We start from the raw sequence: 19,836 nt of genomic DNA on the forward strand, positions 1-19,836 counted from the left end.
AAGAAGTTCAATTGCATGGTCATCATTGCCTCGTTTAGGAGATGTCGTCAATAAAGACATCTTGGAACCCCTTGAGAAAATTGGATAACTCTAATCCCTTTTGATTGTGTATATTTTCTTTTGCTAGCACATTAGGTTCATTTTGAGAATCTTTAACAAAAATCATGTACACTGAAATAGATCTCTTTATTGACTTATTGAAAAATTGTGCCTCTTGGAGCCTGCCACATTTTCCATAAATATAATCAATAAGAGTCATGCTTGAGGTGCTTGATTAAGATGCTTGAGGTGCTTGACTTGGTGCATGATTAAGGTGCTTGAGGTGCCTTGAGAGCTTGCCTGAGATGCTTGTGGGAACACCCCCTACTTCAAGTGCTTAGTCATGCTTGATGACTAAGGGGCTTGCTCATCCAAAGTCAAAAATATCCCCACAAGGAGGGGGGACGAGCCTACAAGGGGGGGGGGGGGGGGGGGGATGAGAGAGAATACACACACTCACACAAGGGAAGCCCCAGCTTGAAGAGGCAGCAAGGACACTTGTCAAGTTCCTCCCCATGTTGCCCTCATGGTGTGCCTGAAGCCTATTGGTTGGCCACCCAAGGGGTCCAATGATAATTTAGGATATTTAATTAATTGATTTTGCATTTATCAAGTCCTCTCTCTCAAAGGGGAAAGGGGGACACTTGTCCCAAGGCTACCCCTGTTGCTTGTAATGGCTCCTGCTTGTGATTGGCTAGGCCTGGAAGGGTCCAATGAGCTTCAAGCATGAGCTACAAGGGGGGGTCGACCCAAGCAAGCTAGGGTGGTGCTTAGGGGGTATAATCACCCACACACACTCACAAGCACTCTCATTGTGTACTATGCAAAGTGCAAGAGCTCCCTCTCCTTATCCAAGCAAGTAGAGGTTGAGAGCCTACACCAACACTCTTGGCTATGGAGTGCAAATCCATCCAAGAGCCATGCTTCAATGCTTGAGCTTGCCATCTATTTCTTCCTCATTACTGCTATTATGTATGCTAGCACAAGAGTTATGATAAGTGAGGAACTAGCTCTTTCTCGTATGAAATGTTCCTTCTTCCTCTTCCCTACCCTCATTCCCTGCTAGCTCTCTCCACCTTCGAAGGTGTTTGAGGTCTTGGGACTGAGGCTTGGTATAGTTAAAGCTTTCTTCAAGTTTAGGTTATGCTATGATGGTGATGCATGAAGCTTTCCATCTTCATTGCTTCAACCAGGTTACAAGGAACACAAAGAATGTATTGTAACAAGTCTCTCTTTATGGGAGAAATCATAATACAAATGCCTATTGGAGGGGGGACCGGCTTCACATAAATCCGGTCCTCAACTGTTGTCATGTTCTCTAAATTCTCTCTCTTGCAAAAGTATTGTCTATGCCAAGTTAACTAAGTGCTATGATTATGTTGCTATCTTCAATTATGTCTACCCGCTATGCTCACAAAATCATTTCTTGAAAGTACTCTCATTAAATTCCGCTACTCTCAAATTGAATAGGCAAATTCCATTACATTCAGCCTTCTCTCCGGACCCATATTAATGAGCTGAGATAATGGAATGTCGTGACATGAGTGCACCCCAAGAAAGGGTATGCTTTCAAAGACAGCTTTAGCCTCAGGCAGACAATCAGCAGAAGAGAAGAACCAATTGAGCTGATCAACGAGAGCAGATTCTACATGATGAGAACTTACCAAAAGAGCATGCACGCATATGGTAGCAGCGACATCGTTTTTCTTGATGCATGTTCGCAAGAGATTGAAGATAGCCTCGTGCGTCTCTCGCTTTTTCATACGTACTGTTGTTTTAGAAGGTTGCTTTTGGAAGATTTGGACCTATCATTCAACATCTTGATTCTCCCGCATAAGATTACTAATACCATCTCTATAAGCAGATAAGAGAATGGAACTTGCAGCAAGTGTGCAGGTGGATAGGCATGCAGTCCGGGAGTAAGAGACTGGCAGGATTGAAGAAAGTCATTGTTGGCGGGGATGTCTGCTTTGTTTGGCTCAAGTGTCAACTTGCACACTTGGTCTGCGATAAGTCCACTGCCAGTGCACCATGGTGGATGTCCGAGTGGGCCACAAGATAGGTTGAGGGAGATTGGGAGCTATGGGAATAAAGGCAGCACGACAATCATGCAACTGTTAAAAGACAAGCAAAACGCTCACTATACTGAGCTACAGATGGAAACGGGAAGGCCTGGTTGCCAAGAACGGCGTGGAGCTGGATGATGGAGTTCTTCTCCGCCACAGAGAAGCTGCCATACTTGATGCCAGGCCGCAGGAAGTGAGTGTACTGCAGTCGGCAACTCTTGCCACAGCTCACCAGACCAACCTGCTTGGGTAGCGCTCGCCAACTGCTATGCCCTTGCGTTTCAGTGTAGATCCTAATGGGGTTGGTTCATCACAATAGGAAAGAGATGGATGATGACTGAAGAGAGACAGCGAGAGTTTTGTTCGGCTACATGGCGAGGTGCTCGCTGTTGACAACCTGTGTGTATGTGTGTGTGTGTGTGTGAGCATAGATGATGAGGGAGATAGCATGTTGCTGGGAGAGAGAGAGAGGAAAAAGCGGGGTGTCGAACGAAGGCATGCATAGTGTGTGGGAGTGCCTGGCGGTTGTAGTGAGAGAGAGTGGTAGTTCAAGAAGCTGCATGACATGAGAGTCAGCAGCGCCAGTGGGGAAGAGTTGGTGGGGTGGAAGGCGTCCAGAGGAACTGCTGGGTGGGTGGTCTACCACCAAATGAGGAGAGAGCAATAGTGGGCTACATGCTGGCGGGTAGACACCACTGCTGTGTCCGACATGAGAGAAAGAGAGAGCGCCGCAAGTTTGATGAGGGATGCATGGCGGCTTCACAGAGACGGCGGCCGGGAAACTACGAGAGAGAGAGAGAGAGAGAGAGAGAGAGAGAGAGAGAGAGAGAGAGAGAGAGAGAGAGAGAGAGAGAGAGAGAGAGAGAGAGAGAGAGAGAGAGAGAGAGAGAGAGAGAGAGAGAGAGAGAGAGAGATGATCTCGTGTACTGCATGTGTGGATTGGGACGTGATAATTGATGGTTGCATGGTGGGTGAGAACTGAGAGAAAACCATAGAATTGCAGGTGTTGGTGGTCGTTATTTGACCAAAGGGAGAGAGAGAGAGATAGAGAGAGAGATTACGTGGGGCTAGGAGTGACTGAAATCACCATGCAACTAGTAGGAGCTGCAACTATGCATAACTGAAGCGAGTGCGCTGCATGCGAGCCGTCATTAACTGGTGTCGTGGCATGAGTTGGAGAGACAGATCAACGCTATGCGGACAGACCTGGTGAGGTTAGCGGTGTATAGGATGGCCCATAGTAGCTGTCGCTAACTGACGATGCCACGAGCAGCTTTCGGGGGGTGGTGACCAGGGCGACAAGTTCTTTGGATTGTGGGGATGGTGATAACCATCGTTGATGATGACAATGAATGCATTCGCTAATAAGTTAGTGTATATAGTCTACTATTTAATCCTCGTGCGAGGTGGTTCCCACCATGCGGTCGCCTCTAATCGGTTTGCATTGCGCATAGCTGTGCGAGGTAGTTCCTACTATAGTGGAAAAAAATAAATAAATTTATATGATTCCTCTTCTTCCTCTACGCCTTTTACAACTCCTCGACTCCTTATTCATATCTTTGCGCTCGTCATAAGCTTGCCTATTAGTAATCGATCTACCATGATTATTCATATGCAAGATACTCTAATTGTAACCACACATATACTAATTGTTTAATCATAGTATTCAACCAATTTGAGTTTTTCCTAGTATGCATCTACTAAAAGCATCTAATTTCTCTATGATGCAGTGCAAAGTGCTATATTTATATATGAATTGATCACAGAGCGATTAGGTATAGACCAACCAACGCATAAACATTCTATGACAAAGAAAGAGGACATAATCATTTAAAATTTAGAATGAAAAAACAAAAGTGACAACACTTAGCTTTGATTGTTGCAAACCCAAGAGCGTGGCCCAAGCTCTGATACCACTGCTACAAACGGAAGTCGTGGCTCCCTGCAAAATACATAGAATAACATGCTACAGACCATAAATCAATAGATCTCCATACCTGTGCCATCATGTACGTGTAAACGACATAGCAAATCTCACATGAGAGAGGCAAAGAGCGAGACAGAGTAAGCGAGCACATGTAGGCACACCTCCTAGAGCGGAGTTCTACGCCGGCACGGCGAGAGAGAAGAGAGGAGAGTGAGAAGAGCAACGCAGACACTGGGTGCAATCTCCCCCCGTGCAAGAGTGACCATTTCCCTCTTCCACGTATTTGTTATATAGATTTCTTGAATGGTCAAATTGGTTACAAACTGGTCGGCCGGTCATAAATGGCCAAAGCTCATAAAGAGCACTTCAATAATCAAATATACATAAAATATAATATCCACCTGTCAACTGTAATAAATGGATAAATATCAATTCCATAACAAGATTTGAGTTGTTTGTTGTTTTCCAAGATATTCACAACCTCTTGTAGCCTCTATGAACTAGTCAAGTCAGCTTCATCCCATGGATTGACAATTTATTCGTGGTTCTCGCTATGTCTACCATAAGATAGGAGTGAGGTTAGACACCCGTCCCACATTTGGCGTTGCTGTCGGGGGGATCGAAGAGACCTAAACTAGGGAAAAATACGAGCGTCTTGTGAAGTTATTCTTTAACCTCCTCTACGATCTCCTAGAGTAGAAACCTGCTTTTTTAAACCCGCATAGCTTAAGATTGTCGTCTTTTGCTGTGTAGAGGTAGCTTGGAAGTAGTCGTACTTGCTGAGTGCCTTTAGGATTGTAGGGTTGTAAGATTAGATTAGGATTTTGAGAATGATGGATGGACAAGACAAGTCTTAAGATCAATGCTCAACAAACCATAAAAAATAAAGAAAACGAGTGTTTGTGGACACTTTCCACAACCCCATTGCATTAGAACCTAAGAGTAGGGTAAGTAGAATACAAGGTGGAATTCAGAACATGGCTCTCTCTAAAGAATCAATTGTGAGTTGTTATGTGAAGTTGCAAAATTTCAGGTCTATGGCTAGAAATAGCAGGAGAAGACTGTCATCCACTCAATCCAACTAGAGAGTATGCTTTAAAAGTTGTATGAACCAATGGGTAAGATCAAGGACACAATGAGGTAAAAATTTCAAGAGTTTTCAAAAACTCAGATTATTTACTTTTTCTTGATATTTTAGGCAAATTTAAGTTTTGACTTGACTCAAAGGCTTAAAAGAACTCATGAAAAGACTGTCCAGTGAAAAGTTTCAAAAAAGTGTTTATTTTGGGCCTAAAGTAAATAATCGTGATTATTTACTTTCAGCTCAAAACTGACCAAGATTGAAACCAGAGACTCTATGCATGTGTACAAACAAATTTTGTTAAGGCACATAGGGTTTGGATCACCAAACTAACCAAAAATTGGGTAAAAACTAAATTTTGTACTAAGTTTCGACTTGAGTGTAAATTGGAAAACTTTTGTTCAAACTCAATGAAACTTGACCCATAGGCTTGTATTGATGTGATAAACATGTGTACATGCTCAATTGATAAAAAAGATGCAAACATTTGCCAGAAGTAAATAATCACGATTATTTATATCTGCCCCATTTTTCAACTTTTTTGACCAAGTCATCATACCACTAGCTTTAGCATGTTATAATAAGCCCACAAATCAAATTTGGTAGATTTGGATCATTGGATTTAAATTGTGCCCAAATTTATAAAGTCAGTTTGCAGATACAAAACTAATGACCATTTGAACAAAGAAATTGTCCAAACTTGATAAAACTTGGCTAGGGATCTTAAGTTGAGATATATTAACAAATCTGTGTCAAAACTGGAACAAAAACTTGCAAAAAAATAGCTGGAGTAAGTAATCGTGATTATTTACATCTGCTACAAAAATTGATAATCTTGCACATTTGAGTATACCACAAGGTCAAGCATATCAAGTATACCACACAAATCAATTTTGGTGAAATTTGGAGCACAAAAGTCAGACTTAAGCCAGATTCTTGAAAACCGAGTCTGCAAACACAAAACAGTTGATAACTTGGACAAAATTTTTTAATAACTTGAACAAATTTTGTCCAAACTTAGTGAAAACTGTCTAGAGAGACACCACTTTTTACTTTTGAACTTGTACAGTGTTAGACCAACATAATACACGGCCACCGGGAAAATTTAGGTTCAATTGGATTCAAATTGGTACATGTTCACTCAGTTTCTAGGTTGCAGATTAGTCCTTTGACTTTTTGCAAAAGTAGAATCTGAAAGTCTTAACTGCTGACTCACTTAGCTGAATTTGAAGGGATACACATAGACCAATCACAATAGTTAGCAAGAATTATACAATCTTTATGAAAGAATAACTAACTTGATTAAAAGTGATACACAAATCAGGTTGCAGACAAGGAATTGACAGTTTGATGGAAGTTGCAACCAAGTCAAGTGGACGAAGTTGACAACAAGTCAATCCAACGGTAAGTACTCTATCCAGGGCTTCACAAGTCTATATGAACCTTAGATATGGTCGTATACTAGCTAATCAAGCCATATTTGGAGAGATCGATAATAGAGTATCCATCGAAGAAAGTGTGAATCAAGGCAATCCCTTGCACACTATCATTGAGGAAGTCTCAAACACTTTCTTAGATTCAACATCTGAAATGTGTTCCTATTCGACTCATTCAGAAACCGGAACGACAGTGCGCTATATGCATATACTCTCTTTTTACAAGACTAATCGCCATGCAGCTTAGGTTTACCTGGATCCTAATGAAGAGTATTCTATTCTCATTGATGACCATGATATTGAGTTTGAAGAGGAAATCAAGGCAAACAAACAAGGAAAAATGTACATGGATAGAAATGGAGCTCAGTATTTACAAGTCAAAAACCTTGACGTCATAGACAAATGGGGGTTAGAAGTAAATACCATAATTCCATATATGGTAGCAAAAGAAAGACCACCAACTTTAGAATTCGAGGGATATGATCAAGTTGATTTGAAGCCTTTGAAACGGCTTAGTACGGATGATCCTAGGATCGGAGTCTATTGTTGGGAGGATAGAAATGTAAAGGATCTCCTATGGAATTCGAATGCCAAATCAGGACAACTCACGTCCATGAAGATCATTTATATCTTCAAAATCAAAGGAAAGGGTTCAACAAATCTACCAACCTACTTGTTTAGGGATTGTTATAACAATAAATTTGTTATGATGACTCCTAAAGAGGTGGAGCAAACCAAATATCAAGGGTACTCTATAAGGGATTGAATATTGGGCAAAGGACCAAAAACTATTCCAAGAGATGAACACCATGAGAGATCTTGTGAGAGTAATGTCAAGAAACGAGAAACCACCTCATTCACAAAGAAAACCGGGTGACACCAAAACTAGCTACATGAGTCACTATTTCCAATAGACTATTTGAAGGGCTCGGAACAGGACCAACTGTCAGGAGACCGAGGGTTGAACCAAATAGACGTGTCAGACTAGATCATTTTCAAAAATGGGTCAAAAAATACGTTGGATTTGCAGATCCATAGGACCACTTAGCAATCTTTAAACAAGTGCTAGAACAAAACACATATTTGATTTCTATACTCAATTCGAGGGATTTGGAATGACATTATAAGGAAAAGCATTAACATGGTTCCAAAACATTCCACCGAGGTCAATCATGGACTTGAATACATTAGCTCAAGGATTTGTAGCTGCACGCTCCAAAATGGGGATTAAACACAATAGGGTAGCTCAAATCTATAGCTTCAAACAGAAACAAGGTGAGTCTGATAGGGATTGTGCAACTAGAATGAAGCAACACATTGCAAGATCCCTAGAGCTCAAGATACCTGCAGAAGAAAGACTAATATCATTATTTCCAGAGAGACTGCTAAACAAAGAACTTCATGCTATATTGTATAGCAAGAAGCATATGAACCTAGAAGAGTGTGTGTCAGATGCTATTGACTTAGGAGACAATTGTGATATTTTCAACAAAGAAAATGTCCCTAAGGATAACCAAAGCACGAAAACAACATCCACTAAACCAGCACAAGCAGGAACAACTACTGCAGCACCGCTTTCAGCCATAGAAGACATGCTCAAAAGGATGAATGACATGATGAATAACATGAAAAAAGAACCTATGAGGAGACCAGGGCAAGGGATACCTCAATAGGGACAACCAAATAGGCCGCAAAAATGGTGTGCAATCAAGTGTAAATGGACCAATCATGAGACCAATGAGTGCTATCCAAAGTATGATGGGAATGTTCAATATGTGACTTTGAGACCACAAGGACAACCCATGTACAGATATCAGCCTAATATGTCCCCAGCTCAAAGACCACCAATGGGTATGGAAAGACCTCAATCCGTGTTGGGTCAACAACATCCATATTTGGGACATAATGTAGAGTCTGTAAAGTATATGCATCTAGAGGGAGTCATAGATGAACAAGCACTAGTGCCTACTACACCCTATGCTGAGCCTAGTCCATCCATAGTAATGGTAGAAGGAGATTGGCATAATTCACATCCACCACCAATAGAGGAACCTGTGACTTATACTAAACCAGAGCTTGCACCAATGTACTATGTATCTAATCAAGGTGCTAGACCTCCTATGGACCCATGATTAAGCCAAGAGCTGGAAACTATCATAGCTGTGATGCAGATCATCATTGGAAAAATGAATGCCCAGAGCTTGACAAAAACGCCAATTGAAGTTTACTGCATACAATGTTGCAAAAAGGGAGGACACTGTGAGGTCCCTACCCCTTTTTCCAAGGAGCGGAGTACCTTTGATAGGTCTCCAATCCTGAAAAAGAAAAACCAACGGACATTGCCTTAGCTACTACGTAGCCACGGGCATGAACCGTTAGTGAAGGATTGGTCCTATCTCGCTGTGGCGGAGCGTGACCACCATAACCCTATCTAAAAAATATATATAATCAATTATACCTAAAAGTATGAATCTTAGAGTGACCAACCTGTGCGCTTTTTTCCCCATGTTTCAGAAGCACAGCCGCCAAGGTTTGTCTCTTTTAAGATTTATGACTACAAAAAGAAAATTCTAGCGTTGGAAAGTTACCCGAATCATCGGGTCCACTCGTCCATAGAATGATACCGTCGGGGTATCATTCTCCCACTTTCCACACCACACTCACCCTTCTTTTATTATCTAATTACTACCACACTGTTTAAACATCCATGTTCATTTACTTTATTTATGATACTAGTTCGTTAAAACAGCCCTTCAAACAGTATTACAAACAATAGTCAAACAAGAAGTCGTCCAATTTTAAACCAACAACCCTTGTATTAGGTTCACTCAAGAATCTCTACTGGCGCTATTATGTCTGATGGGTATATACATTATTTATAAAAATCCTTGTCCTCATGAGTGTCCCATATCGCTCGACAAGTACTCGTTCTGCTAATCTGGACGTACTCCCGCCACAGCAACAACGGAGCCAATCTGGGCGTCATCCTCACGCCACGGCAAAACAAAACTGCAGTATCTAGCTGGTCTAATCTGGGTGTACTCCCTCCACAGCATCAGCGGTGCCATCCTGGGCATCATCTCACGCCTCGGCAACTGTACCATAGCTCCGATTGGTCCGATTGGTGGAGACATAGCATGTTCCGCAGGAGTTCCGCCGTTACTTGTACCGGCTTCATGATCATTAGCGCCTTGTGTTCGAGCACGCTTTGGAGCTATTTTTTTGTACTTATTAGTCCACTAGAGTTTTTGCTCTCTTAGTGGTTTGTGGACGCCTTGTCTCTAACAGAAGTGGCAGCACTTTGTGAGCGCTATAGAGGCAATCTCTATGTCTAAAGTGTGAGCATAGATGCTCTATTTATAGCAGAAAAGAAAATGTCCAACTTTTTTTTTCCAAAAAAAAATATTTTTTTATAAAAAAAATTCTAAAAGATATTTTTTTTCAAAAATTATACCCGCGTTTTTGGTACGCTTGTGGTACCCATCATCTTGACCACTTTGTCATTATCATCAAGAGATAAGGCCACATAGCCCCTCATTAAGATTAGTCAAGACTAACCTCTCCTTTTCATGTGACAGTGTGTCCCACTTTGTCCCCTCCTATGTGAGTCCAGGTGAGTCCATGTGCCTTCATTTGTCATCCCTGTGTATTCTTTTGTCTTTATAATTTTTTAATTTATTTCCTTAATGATAATTTACTTTACATTTTTAAGTTAAACTTTACAGTCTTATATTAACTTTACAGTAGTAAAAGAAAATTCTACAATCAGTAAATAAGTCTTGCAATAAGTTAGTTATTGATTCATATAGCTAAACATGTCAGAATTTTGTAGCGTAAGTTTTAAATTCTAGGTTTTCTCAATGTACGATTCATAATTTGAACTCGAATATCTTAAATAATGAGTGATGGCTAAAAAAAATTCAAATGCGTAATAGAACTTGTGTGAAAATTAGAAGTAGAGACCTTACAATCTCCCCAACTTAGAATTTGAGATGCCCTCATCTCAAGCACAGTGAAGGGTAATCCTTAAGAAGGGTTGTCTCATCTTCCCAAGTAGCATCTTCTATAGGGAAATCCTTCCATAAGATAAGATGTTCTTTTATGGATCTATTCCTAAGCTTTCTCTCCCGAGTTTCTAGGATAGTATCAGGTTGGAGTTGAAGAACATCTTGAGCAGGTAAAATGATTTGCTCATCATCAAGGACATGGTCAGGGTTATATACATAAGGTTTTAACAGACTTACATGAAATACATCATGCACTTTGAGATGAGAAGGGAGTTTTAGTCTATAAGCTTGATCACTTACAACCTTGATTATTTCGTAAGGTCCACAATATCGGTAGCTAAGCTTCTTATACCTTCCGAGAGATAGATTGCTCTTTTTGGGCTTTACTCGTAAGAAAACTTTGTCACCTTCTTTGAAAATCCGATCAGATCTTTTTAAGTCGGCGTACTTCTTTTGTCGATCTTGAGCCACTTGAATATCCCTTTGAATAGCTTTGGTTTGAGCTTCCATTTCTTCAAGCATTTTCTTTGAGGCTTCTACCCTTATAGTGGGGTCAGAAAAGTTAAGAGGTGATAAACATTCTTGACCATAAAGAGCATTAAAAGGTGTCATTCCAATACTTCTATGAGTAGAGGAAATATATGCATACTCTACCAAGGGTAGGTATTGAATCCACTTGCGAGGTTCTCTATTGTAGTAGGCTCTGAGGATGTCTTCAATTACTTGATTAACTCTTTTAGTTTGGCCATCAGTTTGAAGATGATAAGCAGTTCTAAAACATAACTAGGTTCCAATAGCTTGAAACAATGATACCCAAAACTTTGAAGTAAACTTGGCATCACGATCGCTGACAATCCTCTTGGGTAAACCATGAATTCTGAAAACCTCTTTCACAAACAGACGAGCAATATCTGAAGCTATAAAGGTTGTCTTGACTGGGATTAAGTGAGCCACTTTAGTAAGCAAGTCGACTATGACCATGATTGAATCATAGACAGCTTGAACAGAAGGAAACCCGGTGATAAAGTCCATGCTAATACATTCCCATTTCATTTGGGTAATATCTAAAGGATGTAATTTACCTGGCATCTTTAGTATTTCTGCCTTAATCCTTTGACAAGACAAACACTATTTGACATAGCAAAGGACATCACCCTTCATACCTTGCCAATAGTAACTTTTGCGAATTGCATTGATAGTTTTGGCATAACCTGGATGTCCTAAAGTTGGGCCATCATGTGCTTCCTATAGGATAGCATTCCTTAGGGTAGAATACTTAGGTATTCATAGTCAATTCCTATAGTAAATTTTCCCATCTTCTAAGGAGTAAGGTAGAGGTTTAGGCTGATTTGATGATACCCTCTCTTCACGTAGGATACTAGAAAGCATATGGTAATCTGCATCTCTGACAGCATCCGAGACCTTGTCTAAAATAGGGTTGTTAGCCATGGAAACTACCCCCATAAAAGCTTTACGGCTTAGGGCATCTGCCACAACATTATCCTTACCTGGTCTAAATTTAATATCAAAATCATATTCGAGCATGAGCTCTATCCATCTCCTCTATCTCATGTAAGGTTAGGTTGGGTAAAAATCCACTTAAGGCTCTTGTGATCTGTTACCAACTGGAATTTGCATCCCAATAGATAATGTCTCCATAGCTTGAGAGCGTGAATAATTGCTAGCAATTCTAAATCATGTGTAGCATAATTCACTTCATGAATCCTAAGCTTCCGAGAAGTATAAGCTACAGGCCTTCCTTCTTGAGTAAGGACTCCTCCTAATGCAAGGTTACTAGCATCTGTGATCACCTCGAATTCTTAGGTGAAGTCTGGAAGTTTTAAGAGAGGTTCTAAAGCAAGATACTCCTTAAGCTGTTTGAAGCAAGATCCATGTTTTTCTTCCCAAAGTATCGTAGATCATTTCTTTAGCAAGTCGGTTAGTGGTGCAGCTTTAAGAGCATAGTCCTTTACAAAGATCCTGTACCACCCTGTGATACCTAACAACCCTCTGACTTTGGTTTGTGAAGAGGGTTGAGGCCATTCCACAATATCCTTGACTTTGTCAAGGTCAACAGAGACTCCTTCAGGTGAAATGATAAACCCTAAGTAACACACCTTAGGGGTAAAGAAGGTACATTTGCTTTTCTTTGCATACAGCTTATTTCGGCTTAAAAGCTCTAACACTTTCCTAACGTGTCCTTCATGCTCTTCTTCTGATTTGGAATAAATTAAGATATCATCAAAGAATACTAGGACAAAATTGTCCAAGAATTATCTAAAGATATCGTGCATCAGATGATTGAAAGTTGCAGGAGCATTCGTAAGTCCGAAAGCCATCACTGTAAATTCGTAATGACCATAATGAGTGTTGAAAGTTGTTTTGGAGATATCAGCCTCCTGGATTCGAATTTGATGATAACCAGATCGAAGATCGATCTTTGTGAATATTTTGGCTCCATGTAATCTGTCCAGCATCTCATCAATACGAGGAATTGGATATTTATTCTTGATGGTAACCTGATTTAAGCCCCTATAATCTATGCAAAGTCGAAGAGAGCCATCCTTTTTCTTTTGGAAGAGAACAGATGAACCCCATGGAGATGTACTAGGTCCGATAAACCCTTGCTCAATCAATTGCTTGAGCTGCTCCTTGATTTCTATAGCCTCTGGAAGTGACATCTTCTACGGCGCTCTCGAGACTAGTTCACTACCTGGAAAAATTTTGATTTCATGGTCTACCTCCTTAGGTGGTGGTAGTTCAGAAAGTTCAGCGGGGAAAACATCCGAAAATTCTTCTAGCCACATTGGTTCAGGGTTGGAAGAAGATTTTCTACTTTGTTTAGCTTGACTACAAAAATTTGTTTCAAAAGACGATTAGCTTTGACCAAGTAAGCTTTTGGTCGTCCATTATGGCCTTGAATAGTGACTTCTTGACCTTGGTTTTCCACAAAAGTAACACTTCCTTGGGCACAATGGATATTGGCATTATGACTGGCGAACCAATCCATTCCAAGAATTCCGTCATAGATTCCTATGGGTAAGGTTCGAAAAGTAGCAGAAGTAGAGTATTCTCCCAACTTGAAATCTATTTTTCCTATAGTGTACTGAGATAACACCTCCTTTCCATTGGCTAATTCAACTCTCATCTTTCTTGTAGGGTGTTGATTAAGTCCTAACCTCCTTAAACATTTAGGTGACAAGAAAGAATGAGTACAGCCACAATCAATAAGAAGCTCAAATTTTTCACCTTGGTGATTTGTAGGTGTTTGAATGACAGCATATTGTTTTCTTGCTCTTGGGTTATCAATTGCAGCATGTAGAGTTTCTCTTTCCTCTTGTTCTTCTCCCAATGTTGGTTCTCCTATGATAGCATTGACTCTGGAAGCCATTCCGCGCCCTCGACCTCGTCCTCCATTTCTTCCTCCACGATTTATTATTTGGCCTCGTCCTCTAGCTCGATTAGGTGTATTTTTTGCGGAGACTCGCCTAGGACATACATTCCTGAAATGTCCTAGCTCGTTGCATTCATAGCATTTAAGATCTGCATTTTGAGCTCCATTTGCTGAAGCTGCAACTATTGGATGATTTTGGTGAACTGGGTGAACTTGCCTTTGGTTCCACATCATAGGCCGTCCTCTCCTTCCAGCATTCCTTATATTTCCATTTCGCACCCTTTGAGAGTTTGACATCTCTTTAGCTAAGGACCCTAAACCGGCCTCATGGCTTCTAGACGAGTATTTAAAGGAGCATTTAGCCCTTGGCAGAAACGGGCTACTTGTTGATCTGCGGTCATTGGCGTAGCATAGCGCCTAAGAGTTACAAATTTGGAGTAGTATTCTTCCACTGTAAGATGAAACTGACGTAAGTTGAAGAATTAATTCATCTTTAGGGATTCGTGTGCAAGTGGAAGATAACGTCCTTTGACAGTATACTTAATATCTTCCCAAGTTTGAGTGTTTTGAGCTACTTGATTATCTTTGCAGTTTTGTTTCCACCAAATCTTGGCATCCCCCGTGAGACGAAACATAGCCAATATTTCTTGGTTATCGGGAGTAGTACCTGCAGCAGCAAAATAATCCTCCATCTCTTCGAGCCACACTTCAGCATCGCGCTCAACTAGGGCTCCTTCCCCTTTGAAAGAGGGAAGTTTAGCTTGCTTGAGAAGTAGCTTTTTCTCTTGAAGAGATGTGTACACCGCACTCTGTACCATATAGGTTAAGTGAAACTTTATTGGATACTATAACTTTAATCCACTTTAAGGCAAAACTTGATCAGACAATAATACAAAAAAGATAATATTAATCCAAACTTTATTTATATACACATTATTTGCTACCAAGGTTGGTAGTCTTTAGGTATAAGGATTGTAATGTCTCTATATTTTGAGTTTAGTGACTAAAAGGGATAGGCTAAAGGATCAAAATAATAAGTTTCCTTTGACCCTTGCAAGCTACGAGATACACATATGGGTCGAATCCTACCACCATGGATAACTTTTGTAACTTGATTATAGACCCATTGAGTCTGAGATATCTTTTCTCCTCCCAAGGTAATGGTAGCATCCGGATTCTTAGTACCAAGGAAAAGATAAACTTCGATGACTTTTAACTCCTCTGCCCATCGACGTTTCTTGAGGTTGGTATCCATGCATCATATCTTGTCAGTATCTATGGTATAGATTCCTCCAGATGGACTCCAGTTGATGCCCCATCCTCTATGCACCCTTGGGATAGGTGGTGCAAACACCCTATCCAAAATCATCATCACCCTTTTTCGAAACTGATAATTTGGTGATTGGCATGCATTTTCAAACATGATGGTGAACACTTGGAATGTCTGGTAGGATGAATGAACATTTTCCTATACCAGGAAAGTTCAGTCTTCAATACCATATAAAAACTCAAAACAATTTTTCTAGGTTCTTCTATTATTTCAAACATTCGCATCCTTCAACATCCAAACATCAATCTAAAAATCTCCCCAAGCTTTAACCTAGGCTCTGATACCAGTGTGAGGTCCTTGCCCCTTTTTGGGAGGAGCGGAGTACCTTTGATAGGTCTCCAATCCTAAAAAAGAAAAACCAACTGACATTGCCTTAGCTACTACGTAGCCACGGGCATGAACCATTAGTCAAGGATTGGTCATATCTTGCTATGGCGGAGCGTGACCACCATAACCCTATCTAAAAACTATCTATAATCAATTATACCTAAAAGTATAAATCTTAGAGTGACCAACCTGTGCGCTTTTTTCCCCATGTTTCAGAAGCACAGCCGCCAAGGTTTGTCTTTTTTAAGATTTATGACCAAAAGAAAAAAAATTCTAGCATTGGAAAGTTACCCGACTCATCGGGTCCACCCGTACATAGAATGATACCGTCGGGGTATCATTCTCCCACTTTCCACACCACACTCACCCTTCTTTTGTTATCTAATTACTATCACACTGTTTAAACATCCATGTTTCTTTACTTTATTTATGATACGGGTTCGTTAAAACAACCCTTCAAACAGTATTACAAACAATAGTCAAACAAGAAGTCGTCCAATTTTAAACCAACAACCCTTGGATTAGGTTCACTCAAGAATCTCTACTGGCACTATTATGTCCGATCCATATATACATTATTTATAAAAACCCTTGTCCTCATGAGCGTCCCATACTGCTCGACAAGTACTCGTTCTACTAATCTGAATATACTCCCGCCATAGCAACAACGGTGTCAATCTGGGCGTCATCCTCACGCCACGGCAAAACAAAACTGCAGTATCCAGCTCGGCTAATCTGGGTGTACTCCCACCACAGCATTAGCGGTGCCATCCTGGGCGTCATCTCATGCCTCGGCAACTATACCATAGCTCCGATCGGTCCGATTGGTGGAGACATAGCATGTTCCGCAGGAGTTCCCCCGTTACTTGTACCGGCTTCATGATCATTAGCGCCTTGTGTTCGAGCACGCTTTGGAGCCATTTTTTTGTACTTATTAGTCCACTAGAGTTTTTTCTCTCTTAGTGGTTTGTGGACGCCTTGTCTCTAAGAGAAGTGGCAGCACTTCGTGAGCGCTATAGAGTCAATCTCTATGTCTAAAGTGTGAGCATAGATGCTCTATTTATAGCAGAAAAGAAAACGTCCAACTTTTTTTTTCCAAAAAAAAAATCTAAAAGATAATTTCTTTTTTCAAAAATTATACCCGCGTTTTCGGTACCCTTGTGGTACCCATCATCTTGACCACTTTGTCATTATCATCAAGAGATAAGGCCACATAGCCCCTCATTAAGATTAGTCAAGACTAGCCTCTCCTTTTCATGTGACAGTGTGTCCCACTTTGTCCCCTCCTATGTGAGTCTAGGTGAGTCCATGTGCCTTCATTTGTCATCACTGTGTATTCTTTTGTCTTTATAATTTTTTTATTAATTTCCTTAATGATAATTTACTTTACATTTTTAAGTTAAACTTTAAGTCTTATATTAACTTTACAGTAGTAAAAGAAAATTCTACAATCAGTAAATAAGTCTTGCAATAGGTTAGTTATTGATTCATATAGCTTAACATGTCAGAATTTTGTAGCGTAAGTTTTAAATTCTAGGTTTTCTCAATCTACGATTCATAATTTGAACTTGAATATCTTAAATAATGAGTGATGGTTAAAAAAAATTCAAATGTGTAATAGAACTTGTGTGAAATTCAAAAGTAGAGACGTTACAGACACTTCCTTGAAGATTGTCCAAAAAAGGGTAAAATGGTAGTGAACGTAGTCCAAGTGATACCTAGTAGCTCATCTGAGAGTGAACCGATTGTTCCAATCAAGGTAATCACGAGACCCAAGGCTAAGAAAAAGAATCATAACTCCTCTGATGATTCAAAGAATAAAAAAATTTCCTCTCAAAAGACCAAAAGAAGTAGAAACAAAAGGTGTTAGATGAGAAAACAGAAACAACGAGTTGAAATCGAGGAGAAAGCAAAGAAGCTATTCCAAGAAAAGGTGAAAGAAACTGGAAGCGAAATCAAAGAAACCACCGTAAAATCTGGAGGATCAATTTTGGTAGATTTTTTTTTTGAGTCAATTAATGCAGCTTTGGAAGCCTACCAAGCGGGACTTAAAGCAGGCCAAAACACGAAAAACAAATGGAAAAACTATCCTTCTCCAGACATGGAAGCAGCTTGAAGCTTATCGAAATCTGATAAGGATTACTCAAGAGATACTGGAAAAACAAAAACCCAAGCTGGAAAGTATGGAAAAACCTGAGGAGCTTGTGGTAGGAACTAGTAAAGAACAATCCAAAGTGGTCGTAGAACCCCACCTTGAAACAAAAGAGCCAGAACTTATAGTGTCAGACAACAAAGATGCCTTAGATGGAATTCCATTCGTAGAAGAAGACTGGCCAGGACACTTATCGAAAAAAGTTAGAAAGATTAATGATGAGAGCCTATCGTTGAAGTCAGCTCCTATAGAGAAAGTTTGGTTAGACAATCTACCTCCTGATATGGACATGGATGTACAATCCGATTGCAGACTGAATCTTCAAGAATGTCTAAACCATTGACCTTGAAAACATTACCCTCTTACTTGGGAGATAACGAAGATGAATGCATAGTGTGTAAAACCACTCAGATAAAAAGAGTGAAATAGACCCTAGAGGTAGACAATATACATTCAATCATGTCTACACACATCCAATGCACTCTTACTTTAGGAGAACTGTTAAAAATTAGACCATATTTGTGGAATGATCTACAGAAAAATCTAGAGAAGCTGGGAATAACATGGCTAATCAATTTTTTTTTGGGAAAATTGAAACATGAATTGGATACCAACGAGATTTGATCTGTTCCAATGAGAAAAGTCGAAGAATACTACAAAGGGGAAGAAGGAAATACAACCCTTCCAGTGAAATATAATGACATAGAAACCATGGTAATACTGGATAGTGGGGCAAGCATAGCCATAGCCACAAAATCAGTATGGGAATCCTGGGGACAACCAGCCATTAAACAAACTCGAATGAAATCGCAATCGGTTGATGGACATATTGAAAGACCCTTAGGACTGCTTGAAAAAGTGATAGTTAATTCCTGTGGATTGAATATCAACACACTTTTTCCATAGTAGACTTTGGGAAAAAAACTCAATTAAGAAATCATATTGGGAAGACCTTTCATGCGACAAGTACAACTCATCCAAGATTGGGAAAACAATTATTTGTACTTGAAGCAAGTGGGATCAATAATAAGGGTCAATATAAAAGATCACACTTATAGAGATGTCATGAAAATTCCTATACAAGAATTCGATTTAGTCTCTTCGGCTGAAACTAAGCTTCCATCTTGGTTGAACGAAGACACACATATTTGGATGTGCGGCGGAGCCTCAGAAAATGGGAGATTAAAACGAGAAGAATGTATCTTAGAAATGGATTGCACAGACGAAGCCTATGTACCTAAACCCTTTCCAGAGCATTTTTTTGAGCCATTCGAGTGGACTCAAATCTTAGCAACAGTGGAAGTATATGTGAATACATCTATGCCTACTCAATTTTGCATGAGGACGGCTATGACATAATTCCCATACAAATGATTTCAACCCTTCACGTTGAGGAAGAAATTCAAGAATCCAAGGACTTCATGAAAGCTCAACAAGTCTTTTTAGACCTCTACTATGATGCAACAGATGAGTTAGAAGAACATTCTGCTACCTCAGATGATTCTGGGTCAGGAAAAGAACATGTGAGAGCTAAACTACTCATGAAAGGAGGGAAGGAAAAAAAACATTGACTTTCCAAACCAGAGACCAAGAAGACATAAATGGTATAGAAGAAAAAGAGACACCAAAAACTTGAAAGCTAGACCTATGCCATAAGTTTCCAGTAGAACACGGTTCCTGATCCATATAGATGTACATGATTGTGTCAAGGACAAAATCACTAGTAGATATCCTTTAAACAAAAAATAGGAAATGTCAAAAACATCAAGAAAAACAACAAAGGAAACTCAAGCAAAACCTAAAAACCAGGACAAGGGTTCAACCATGACACGAGTTGAATGAAAAAAGAAATATCAAGAGTGGAAAAAAGCTCTAAAGGAGATATATACAACTAAAATGGAAACCACTGAGGAGGATAGTAAAGATGTAATGAGTGTTCCATCCCATTACAAGAAATATACTCTCCAAGATAAAAAAATCATAGTCGAACAACCTGTCAGGGAACTACAAAAACAGGGCGAGTCCTACGAAGGACCTGAAAATGCAAAAAAAGATAGATCTGGCTGAACCAAGAGAA

At 40.0% G+C, this 19,836-nt stretch overlaps 1 pseudogene; it reads left to right on the top strand.

Annotated features, from left to right (window-relative positions):
- Positions 1 to 2,000: 2,000 nt before the first annotated feature.
- Positions 2,001 to 2,358, top strand: LOC147422788 (uncharacterized; annotated as a pseudogene).
- Positions 2,359 to 19,836: the final 17,478 nt, after the last annotated feature.

This window comes from Adiantum capillus-veneris, chromosome 27 (assembly GCF_014529385.1).
Source record: "Adiantum capillus-veneris isolate H3 chromosome 27, ASM1452938v2, whole genome shotgun sequence".
In the NCBI taxonomy this organism is placed as follows: domain Eukaryota; kingdom Viridiplantae; phylum Streptophyta; class Polypodiopsida; order Polypodiales; family Pteridaceae; genus Adiantum; species Adiantum capillus-veneris.